Consider the following 12,564-nt stretch of genomic DNA (forward strand, 5'->3'; position numbering starts at 1 on the left):
TTGAAGTTGAATGTGTGATGTTTAAAGGAGACCTGTTCTGCTGCAGTTTTTTGTGTAATAAAGGTTCTTGTGCATGTAAAAGCTCCTCTCTCCCACAGAAAACACGGCTCCTGAAGTGCCTGAAACGCCTCATCAATAGTCCTGCCTTTTATTGCGACATCACAATGCATCACCATGTCACACATTTGCATAATTTATGCTGGAATTGAAGCTAACTGGAAGCTAAAAACACAACAGAGCTGACCAGAGACACGGTGAGCGGTGCTAGCTCAGACGTGTGTGAGCTGACCAATCAAAGCAGACTGGATATGCATGAAGGGGGAGGGCCTTAAAGGATAACTACCGTTTTTTACAACCTGGACCTTATTTCTGGCAAAATATATGATCACTTACTCACCCAGATAACTTTGGTGTCATTCGGCGTCGTTCGGACGAAATTAGATCCAGTGTAGCGGCGATATATCCATATAATGGGAGAGACGGGGCAGCGACACACAGCCTCTATATAACGCATTATCTGCCACGAAACTAGTTAATTTCATCAATATTTTGTTATGAAATGCTAGCGCTATTCCCCTCTGAGTCCGGGCTCGTCCGTTATCAACATCCGGGGTCAAACTAGCAGTAGCAGCTACAGGTAAACAAGCCGCGCTGTCGCGGGTGCGCGCGCAGCTCAGAGACGACATCTTCCAGGTCAGAGGTAGTAGATCAGCCTACAGACCCCGGATGTTGACAATAGACGAGCCCGGACTCAGAGGCTAATAGCGCTAGCATTTCATAACAAAATATTGATGAAATGAACTAGTTTCGTGGCAGATAATGCGTTATATAGAGGCTGTGTGTCGCTGCCCCGTCTCTCCCATTATATGGATATATCGCCGCTACACTGGATCTAATTTCGTCCGAACGACGCCGAATGACACCAAAGTTATCTGGGTGAGTAAATGACCATATATTTTGCCAGAAATAAGGTCCAGGTTGTAAAAAACGGTAGTTATCCTTTAAAGAGACAGGAGCTGAAAGAGAGCGTCTCAAGGCCCATTGACACTTCCTTTTCAAGGCGGGAAACAGTTTTGTTCTGCCTCTGATCCGTCAGGCCCAGAGCCCCAACAGAGGAGAATCGATGTCTGTGTGAATGGAAAAGCCGGCAGCGTGGGACAGGGGTGTGTCGGTCTGATGGCGTTCACAGTCTGACAACTAAACAGATCCTTCACACTTCAACCCACAAAGCAACGGTACAGGACCAAACAAGCCAAAATGTCTTCAGCATCTTATATGAGGACAAAAATACCAAATTTATATGTGGAAAAGTGTCTGTCATCCTGTCTGTCCTACCGACTCTTGTAGGGCTCTGTCCCCGGCGGCGAGAGCCAGGCAGCTCCTGCAGTTGAATTATGTTACGTGATTTAGAGCAAAACACTTTAACTCACATGTCTTTGTCGCCTTCCACTATTGTGTTGTTGTAGTGACTGTCTCTGTCAATTTATACAGAAAACAGCCCTCCGGACCAAAACTTCAGTGACATTTCCCAGAGAAAACCGCAAGACAGCGCCAGACAGGGTCGACTATTTACTGCTGGTCATTATGTAATTAAGTAATTTAGAGCAAACAACGTAACTTTGTCACTTTGCATGTTGGATCAGTATCTCAATCAGAGCTCATTATAACAGCATCCCTATGATTATGAACAGTCGGTGGATACATGTGTAGATTAACAGGTGGAAACACACAGATCTGATTGTCATGATGTGTACCGTCGCGCCTCTTTTTGTTCCTGCAACGCCGGCGTGCTGTATGAAATGACATTTCCGGCGCTGCTTGATTCAGTGTGAAAAAACAAAGGCGGCATTAAGGTGAGCCTTCGTTGTGACGATATCGTGAGACAGAGGGGGAATACAGTGCTGCTGCGCTGGACGGCATGAGAAAACTGCTGCATTTGTTGAGCATTAAAGCATGTAAACTTATTCCAGTCGTAAACCAAAATACAGTTATGAAGCTGAACACGAGCACGATATGTCTTATTTAAAGTTGAAGTGAAGAACAAGGGAGAACATTGTGGCTGGTCTTATTTATTTTTCTAGCTGCATAGATGGTTTTTGGTTTTGAGATAATTATCCTGAGTTGGATATCTGAAAAATGAAAAGCATCTGTAGAGGAAGATAACAGTGAGAAGTAAGTGAGAAAAAAATCTGTTTCTCATGATTGAAAAATTCCTTCAAAATGTATAAAACAACTTGTAAATTTAAATTAATTAGAAAATTTCCACTTCCCACAACAAAGCTGTGAAACAGACTCCTCTGTAGATCACAGAGATCATCCAACTCGGAGCCTTCCACACTTTCTTCCCAAGAAATGATTATGACTATGATTATAATTTCCAGGAACGCTACGCTGTGGATCTTTTCTCGTCAAGACAGCGTGTCATCGCGTCCTCGATCGGAGTTTATCTCCTTCATCAACCTCTACTCTTAAAAAGTGCTGCAAGAAAGTTAAAGTGTTGTGGAGAATGCAGTATTCTGCAGGAAGTTCAAGTAAATACGTCACATCCAGCTTATGACGCATTTCTCTCACTAGATGAGGCCAATTTGTGGACAAAATGGTATGAAGGGTCAGAAAGGTTGAGACTGGACTGTGACTGGTAAACCCAGTGTATACTCTCAGTATACCGAGAGGTGAGGGTAGAATAACACGTGTCGATGAGGCATGGCTTCCACTTCAGCGTGTGTGTGTGTGTGTGTGTGAGCACCCACACATGAAACACAAACCCCCGGGGAATGTTTTTTGTGTTGTTTTTATGGTGCTCAAGTGTACTACATAAACAGATAGAGCTGGAAAAATCTTCCCACTGGAATATCATTTCAACATCAAAATTTATGAGTGTTTTCCTAGCAGCTTGTGATGTCAAGTTTATTTAATCAGCGTGCACAAAAGCCCAAATCATCAGACATGTTGCGAACAAACCGCTGTCACAAGCCGTGCCTGGACTTGATAGAGTCACACAAGGTGCCAACGGGCCTCAGGTTCTTTTTTTTCATGAGCTTTGACTTTGGCAGCGACTTCGCTGTGTGAACTGAACTGAGGCGGTGAACAAACACCGAAACACAAAATGAAAAGAAAGCCTGTTTGTGTGTGCTGTGAACTGAAGAGATGGCGTCTATCCCGAGAAAAATAATGTAATAATTCAGAAAGAATGCTATTTTGGGTTCATTCAGAATCACAGTGACATGTAGCCCTAGGCTACTTAGCAGCTAACTTTAATCAAAATGTTGTAACATTGTTGTTTTGTGTAATATTTCAGTTTCCAGCTTCTTTCACAGACACACTTTACTACAAACTATAAACAGTTGCAGGGTTAAACATCGCCAGCTTGACAGAATGAGCCGAGACTGTGCAGCGTCGCAGGGATGACATATTTTTGGAGGCTAACCCAGAAGTTAGCTTTGCTCCTCAAATAGCCTGTGGAGTTTTTCAGTTGGATTTTTGGATTATTGCAAAAATCAGCTCTGTGGCAAACACAAGTTTATGATTTTTTGTTCAGCAAGATAATCTTCACAAATGAACAGCACATTTAAAGGCAATTGCTCGAAGTAAAACGATAACATTAAGCTGTAAACGGACTAGATCACAGTAGCGTTTACTATAAATCTTCAAGTTGTAAAGTTGGAGTTTTTCCCATCTCCAATTTTAGTATCAGTGCCCATATTTGAAATCTACACCGTTGAATTATCACTTAAAACATTGAAGTTAAAGATGAAATGGCAAGCCAGATTTGTGACGCTCCAGTGTGGTGCTTGCTCATAGCGACTTCAGAAGGACTGAAGAGAAAAGTTTCAACTTACGCTGAAGTTTTTTGGGGGTTGAACTGCTCAAACAGCTAAAACAAACCAATTACATCATGCCTGTTAAGCGACCATTTTCATTTCCTGTCACACACAGTAAACACTCCATTAGGCTACGTTATGTTTATGGCTGTAATCTTTCTTCGCCTCCTTATTCCAGCTGGTTATGGAGGATTGAAGTTGATCGTACCTCTGAAGCCGGGAAGCCCTCAAACGAAAGACTCATGGTGAGGAAAATTATGAGACAGTCCAAATGTTTTACTTTCTCTGTCAAACTAATGAGACAACCCACCTGGTCCAGATCTTTACTTACTACATGGCTGTCTATTTTTCATGCTGTAAGCATGTAAACCTTCTGTGTCATCTCATCTCTTGTTGTTTCATCGCTTCATTACCTTGAACTTATATTTTTTAAATGATTGCCCTTTTAATGATTTTAGGTTTTAGCCATGACGATAAAGACTTTTTAATATTTCCTTCCTCATTTCTTGATATTTTTGTTTTTTGAGTGCCTGGACTGAGCTTTTCACCCGACACAACTTTTCCCTAAATTGTCAAGATTATTTTGTCCAAATTACGAGATACTAGTATCAACGTACTCATAGGCCTTCTTTTATCCACAACTATGACTTTTCTTATAATTTTGACTTTACGTGACTTAACATCAGTGAGTAAAACAAAGCAAATGTGTTGTGTGCTTCAGTTTTTTGTCATTTCTAACACTTCATTTATTATTATTTTCTTTTGGCAAACATGTGCTTCCATAGATTTTGGGAAAATTACATTTAGAGTGACTGTTTACTTTATACAACCCACATCATGACTCACAGATCCAACCCACGCACACAGTCACAATAGTCGAGTTAGCTTTAATTTGCTTCAACGATCAGAATTACACGCCTCAAAAACCTTAATTGAAGGCCACTGAGCAAACAGACACTAGACTGTCTTTCTACAATCACCTGCAGCCACGATCAACCATAATTTACTAAATTATCGGCGCATATAATCTAACAATCATGATATCTTTGCCCTTTTACTCGTCTCTAAGTAATCCAGGAATCTTTCTCAGTAATTGAGGTGTTTTCAGTGACTCTAATGAAACCTTACGTCCACCATCCAGTTTATTGCTGCAAAGACAAGACAAAGTATCTCAGTGTTACAGTTTACATGTAGTAGTCATTTTCTGAGTGACTCCTGCATAAATAGTTTCACTTGTCACCCGAGCAGAGAGTACGTTCATAATTACAGCTCCTCGATATGTGCATTCGTTTTCCAAAAACCACCTTTACATTCAACATTTTCCAAACGGGAACCGTGCCAGGAAAACTTTATACGCAAGGTGTGGAAAAAACTCCAGAAGCTGTCTTTTTTTTTTTTTTTTGCATAAATATATCATGATAACATAATAAGCAGGCGGCCGCAGTTCAAAGTCAGGCCCTGGAGTGAGGTAAGAAAGTCGACCCAGAGAATAACTACTAATGTGCTGGAGGTACGGAGGGCGTGATAGAACAAACCCGGGAGAGAGACAGTCGTCAGTGAAGGCTGCAATTATAAATGAGTAACAAACATTCAGTAACCGCGAGCCTGATGGGCACGCTGTTGACTTTCCAGCAGGCTGTTTAGCCGAGGGATCCTTGCTTTGTGGACTTTCTCATTGACGTCCTGAACTGCTCTTCCAGGAGGCACTTGTCAGTCAAGCATTGTTGTATCCTTCTTCTTGGTATTCGATGTTAACGAACTTTTTAGCAATCATACAGCCAGGGGCATGGCTCCGGGTTGGCGTTGTCGACCCGTCTGTCTGTCTGTTAGCTCGCCACTTTAGTCAACACCTGATGGATAGATGAGCACAGAAGTAGGAAACAACGTTCATAATTCCCAAATGCTGAACCCTACTCAGTCTGGTGAGTTGTTCCTCTCTCGCCACCATCAGGTCGACATTTGCGGTTTTGAGTGCGATGTCTCATCGGCCGTTGGATGGATCGCCAATAAATTTGCCTCACACGTTCAAGACTTCTCGGGATAAACTTTCAAAGCTCCGCTGCACTTTGTGTTTATTGCCGATCACCAAATGTTTGCGTTTGTTAACGTGTTAAACTAAGATTGTGAACACGGTAAACACGCCTGTTAAACATCAGCACGTTAGCATTTAGCTCCAAACACCGCCGCCTCTCAGGTCTGCTAAGCGTGGCTGTAGACTCTTTAGTTGTTTGACAGTTGGTGGTAATCGCTGCTCGTGTTTACTGCCCACTCCTTCTCCTGTTTATTTGCACATTAAGTGAAGGATTTAAACACATTTCCTGTCGGCGGCAATGACAAAGACAAACTGAGCGCTGAAGCTGTCAAAAAACAAAAAACTGTGACCCTTTTCCTGACAGGTCACTGTAGACAGTAGCGCGATGACTCCAGGAATGGAGAATGGGTCATAAAAGTAGAAAGTTAAAGGGACATTATGTAGTTTTGAAGAAGAGATTCAATGTCAGAAATCAGAAGAGGAAGATCTTATTTTTTTCTGGCCAAAAAAACTAAATAAACTCTCTTTGTTTTCAAACTGACCTTAAAGTTTTACTTTGTTTATATGTGGCGGACCCTGCCACCTTTCTAGCTTCAAACAGTGTCCTGTGATCTTATTTTCCTCTGAGAACAGCTTGTTTATTCTCTTATGGAATAAGTTTTAATATCACCTCATTTATATTGTAAATATTTAATTTCTGAGTTTGAATTTCTTCTCTTGAACTACATCGGGCCCCTTTTAAATATAAATGCTGATCCAAACGTGGAACAGATTCTCATACTGATCCTCTGACTTTTTAGTTCTCTACTGAAATATCTCAACAACTATTCAGTGGATTACTGTGAAATGTAGGACACGGTCATGGTCCCGAGCAGGAAGCACTGGAATAACGTTTATCTCCGGACTTCACGTAGCACCATCATCTGGACACAAGCTGATTTTTTCTCCAATACTTTGCTGGATGACTGAATACCTGCACAACTATAGACAGTCTAATCAGCATCAGCTGTACTGTTGTGGTTAAGTGCCAATTAGCAAATATTTGAATGCTAACATGCTGAAGCAACACGGTGAACACGGTAAACATTTGACCTGAGCATTTACCTCAGGTGCAGCCTCACAGAGCCGCCAGCTGGCTGCAGACTCTCGGTCTTATGTTACAATAAAACTTGAGGTCCACCCAAGAAAAATTATTTATCTTTCCAACAGTGATTTGTCAAGGTTTTGGCAGGAACTGAAAAAAAAAATTATGTCTTGCTGATAGAGGCTTCAGATCAGATCATTGTTCTGGAGTGCATGGAAAAACTATGTATTTATAAGGAGGACTTTCTGCAGCTTCTCCCCATCTTATCATCTTATTGCAGTCAGTTCACTAAAAAATAGTGCATTAAAAAGATTAGCACAAAGTGTGGATGGCTTTGAGGCAAAAGTGGTCATTTTGATGAGCTGTTTGAAATCAAATGGTAGTTTAAAGCATGTCAGCATGCTTAGGTAATGAAGATACACGTCAGAGAAATGAGTAAACTCCAGTGTGCAGTTAAATCCTGGTGAAAATGAGTAGAGATGGGTTTACTTTCCCGTACATCCTGGTCAAAACTTTACTAAGTAACAGCTGCTTGTGATTTATTAGGGGAACAATTTATGAAATTCACCTAAAAATCGTTGGCTTCGGAAGAAGGAGAGGCTTTTCATTGAGCAACAACTGAACTTTTAACAGGCTGTCATGATGGATTTGGCTGATCCGGAGCTGTGGAGCTCTCCTCATGCATCAACTAAAGCCTTGTATGGCTGATGCAGCTGAAGAATTTGTTGTAATAGTGCCTTATGTGTGTCGAAAACAGGGAAACCCACCCAACTCAGTTCGCCCACAGTTTTATGTGCGGAATAGTTTGCTGCGCTATAAATCTTCATAGCCAGAAGTAGCAAAGTGATTGACGTTATGAGAATTCAAGAATACACAAATAAATACTTTGTGGGAATGTAGAATGGATTTCTTTTGTTTTTGATGAGCTGCAAAACCAACTAAGAATGCTGTGAAAACCATTAACTGGGACTTTTTTATTTTTTTATTCTTTTTACATTTCAATGTCTGCTTCCTGTTAAAAGCATTAACCAATAGTCAATCATCCACAACATTTTAAATTCAAGTCCCCAAAGTTGAACCAGCTGCTTCATTTGCACAACAACTTTTGCATTTTCCTCCGCGGTTATTTCTGACAGGTCTTCGTGGTTTTTAATGACCACTCATAAATCCTCTTTTTTTTTCTCTCTTTTTTTTTTTTTTACGAAATGTTTTTACGACTTGTGGCTGGTCACTGGTGATTGATAGTCAGTGAAGTGCTCCCAAAACAGCACGGCCATGTTGACACTGGCACCACACAACTTTATCCAGAGACTTGCGTTTGCTCACATCCCTGCCCAAGTCCACAGGCAAAGAGGATAAGACTCAGTGAGAGGAAGAGGTTTAACTGCTTGCTGAAAGCTATGAATTAAAATTGGAGTAAGACAAAAACTGGAAGGAGACATGATCTTTCCGTCCACATCGTGACTAATCCCATGTGCGGCGCAAGCCTTATTTGATCGTAACTTGATGTGATCGGGCCGAGGAAGTACACTCACCAATCAATCCATGTTCCCTGCAAATATTTCCTCACCTTGCTCAGAATAAGAATCATGGATTGCAGGAGTCATTTCAGGGATCCGATCCAGGACTGCAGGAATATAGTTACTGGAACAGCAAACCGACAATGACATCATCCTCTTAAAACTAATGGCTATTATTCAAAAACACATGGCCGCTGGCCACATGTGTAGTCCGTCCCACACCCCCCCTCCTCCTGCCCCTTTGTGGACTTGCGCGAAAAAGAAAACAATTGTTTCTCTGTTTTATTTTATTTTCTGGCTATCCCCTTCTCCCCCAGGATTTCAATAGCTGTTACAGTCGTAATCGCACTATGCGAGCTGCACTAGCGAGAGGCAAACAGCCGGAGGTTCTGGGCGGTTAACAGCCAGAAGATTGATATGACTAATCTGCCAATTTGACTGCGATCCCAGAATTCCAGAGGAACCTGGTCTCACACAGCGAGACACAGTGTGCCGACTCATCCCTCTTCCTGAATCTTGCAGACAGGCCCAGAGACATTAATGGTTTGCTCTGAAGCTCAGGGTTAACGCAGAGCCAAAAACACATCTTTATTTAAATGGCTTTGTAAAATTTATGCAGTCACACACGCTGGAGAAGCTCTCGTCATGCAAATTTTGCATTTTTGGATTCTGAAAAATCGAGTCCAAACTGTGTTTAAAGATGATTCATTTCATATTTTTTTTTTAAAAACTACAGGAAATCATTTCAATGCTACAATCTGAATGTCATTTGTTTGCATATTTCTGTTTCACGGCTGCCTACACAAAAAGCTCTGCTGGCTACTGATGCTGCACCACCACACGGAGAATACAGCTATACGATTAAATACATGGATGATTTTACAGCAGTTGGGAAAATGGCAGCAGCTTTGAAGGCACATACGTGGATTAAGAACAAGAGTGGTGCCTCCTTTATAAAACCTCGAGGCTCAGCCATGGTTCACAGATCCATAAAATGAAACATTTGGACCCGGTGAAGAGAGGAGAAGAGAAAAAAAAGTCATTTTACGATGGCTTATTTGCTGCCAAATATTTGCACTATAATCCTTAATAACACTTTATTGTTTCCGCCTGTTATTGTGAGGATTTGGAGTTGCATCTTAAATAGACAGTGGTATCCAAAAGTCCCCCAGATGTTTCTTTGAAATGCAGAGGGGGGGGAGGGGGGAGAGGTAAATAAGTAGAGCCTCCTCTGGTACGGGGTTATTAGTCACAGGCAACGTTTACTGTGATCTCAGAGGTCGGAAAAGAGTGTGAAGCTGTTTTCTGAGATGTTAGGGTGCTAAACCTCTAATAGGGAGTATTTTTAAAACTGTAGAGTTTTAGAAAATACAATTTAAAAGTAGAATATGTAAGAGTGGCTGTTTTACAGTGGCCAGGTCAGCTTAGCCAATGATAGCCTACATCCATTCCTGCTGTTAGATTAACATGATGAGGCCTCAGCGAGGGATTTTGTGGTTCTGAGCCTTTATATTACCGGCTGAACCTTGTGGGTAACAAACTGCTGCAGTGTCTTCCTGCATTGTTCTCAGCAGAGTTGGTCCAGACTGTGAAACGCTTAAGTTACTTAGCTAAAGTCAATTAAAATAGTCTAAAACCAGAGCGCTCCCAGTCGCAGTTCGGATCTGGAAGGTAAATCACAGAATCAGGCATTTGGAAGTAACACGATGTGCACGGCTGGAGACTTACGGCCTCCCGTCCTCCCAGCGGTGATAGAAAATGTGTTTGGGACGGACATTGATTCTCCCCGGGACACCTCAGGGATGAAAAGGAGTTTTACATGTGTACAGTATGACTATCAAACTGAACTGAGCCTCTTCTCATGCTGTTACAGTACTTATCTCTCTCTTTCTACAGTACTGAGTCAGTGCTAGTTACAGTCACTGGCTAGAACAAGACTGTGACACATTAAAGTCCCCATGAAGTCAAAATCGCTGTTTAAGTGCATATCTCACCTCTACGCCAGGATGAGGCCCAACAGTGGCGAAACAGCAGTCGTGCAGATGAAGCTGAGTGTTAGTTCATGCAGGACACAGAAGTCGTACACTCCAGCTGTCATCAGCCGACAGCCTGCCGATTATATCATCATTACCAATCAGCCTCAAACCGATCAGAGCTATTCTCACCACAAGGCGGTCCATTTAAATATGGCTCCCTCCTCACCAGTGGACACTGCTGCTGAAAGCTTGCCACCACCACCCAAGCCTGCACTTTGTTTTGTGTCCTTTATTCATTGTCTTGGTTTTTTATATATTGTGCTCCCTAATTCTGCCGCGTAGTCATTTCAGGGAGCATCTTAAGAGCGGAGCCGTCGGCGCCGAGCAGAACTGCGTTCGACTTGTTGCAGTAAGTAGTTAAACCTATGACGACAGTGTTTCTGACTGAAGTATTTTTAAAGGTATTTCAGAGTTTGTAACTTCCTGGAAACTCATTAAAAATGTTGATGACTCATCCTTTGTCCAATAAACGCTTTCTTTTATTTTATGACGCTGCCATGGATGTAGGCTACAAACAGAAGAATGTCGCCATTTTTACTTTATTCGGTCATTTGGGTGAAACTGGGTGATGATTTACGGTGAAAATATGTTCTGGTTTTCTCTTTGCTGCCCTGGGACTGCTCTGCCCTCAGCAACACAGGACAGATAGCTTTATTTGTTGCTAAAGTAACTGCTAATTAACGTAATGATAACCAGGAGCCGCTCAATGAACACCTCCGGACCGGGCCGGACGAGAACAACAGCTGCAGTACCAAAGTAAACTCTTACTGCTGCCAAATGTAGTCAGCTGCCTTAGCTTGGTGAGCGGTACGATGGTACTATATTCCCTTCATCACATTGGCCACCGTCTTCTCAGAGGCTGTGCTGTTGTGTCGTTGTTGGGCTGTGTTAACTGGGAGCTACCAGTCAGTACCGGCGACTGGGCGGTTAGGGGTAGAGACGAGGGACGTCAGTAAAGCTACAGTCCTGTGGTGTGTTGATGGAGCTAACAGCTAATGAAGCTAAAAAAGCCTCCTCCTAGTGTTTAACCGAAGTCGGTGCCAGTGTTGTTTCAGTAAAGAAGACTTGGTAACACTTATAACCGGCTCTTTATCTGTTAAAACCTCCAATATATTCACCAAAAGGTAAGCTAACTAGCTAACCAGTCTGTATGAAAGTCTTGGCTTTCAAACCAGAACCAGAATGGTACCCAGTAGAGCGCATACCTCCACCAACAGCCCCCTTTTTGTACTCACTCCTAGATATCTGCCAAATAAATATGCTTGAGTTTTTCCACCAATATTCCTTCAGGAGTTAATAAAAATGTTATAAAACATCTTGCAATGATAAAGTCAGACAAATCCCTGGATCTGTCCCTTTATGTGGATCCGCACCAAAAGTGAATTGGGTCTATTTTGGGCTGAGACCCGTCCTCCATCCGAGTTTGGTGAAAATGTGTTGTGTAGTCTTTGTGTAATCCTGCTGACAAACCAACGAACCAAACCAGTAACACGAGTGAAAACATCACCTTCTAGACGGAGGTAATAATGAGATATAAGACACTAAACTGCTTCATAAAGCAGAGAGGCTGCAGAGTTTTCTTTACTTATATATCACATTTGATTCATCGTCAGTATAAATTCTGCCTTTATGATGTATCTGATGTTTGAATTGAGTCGAGACTGAGTTGATAAATGACCCCCGAACATCAGCACTGTCATTGAATCAGGATGACTTTACTGTGTTTTGTATAAATCATTTATTATTGGGAGCTACATTTCTTGCTCTACATTATTCGCCAGATGTTGAGTAGACACCACACTAAAGTAGGGAGTAGGTATTTGCTTTAACAGATGCACATTTAAGCTGGCTCTGGTATAAACTGGCTCTGCTGGAGAGTTCCCAGTTAAATAACTCAAGTCCGACTTCCCAGTTGTCAACTTTGAAGTGTGTTCATCGCACAGACAGAATCATGTGTGTGGCGTTGAGCTGGAGGGATAATTGAATACCGTCCTAGACTCCGACAAGGAACTAATCAAAATGGTACTTCATCAGCTTCGTCGATTTGAGGTTTCCAGTGAGACGACGAATG

This window comes from Pagrus pagrus, assembly GCF_965226575.1.
Source record: "Pagrus pagrus genome assembly, chromosome: 8".
Classification (NCBI taxonomy): domain Eukaryota; kingdom Metazoa; phylum Chordata; class Actinopteri; order Spariformes; family Sparidae; genus Pagrus; species Pagrus pagrus.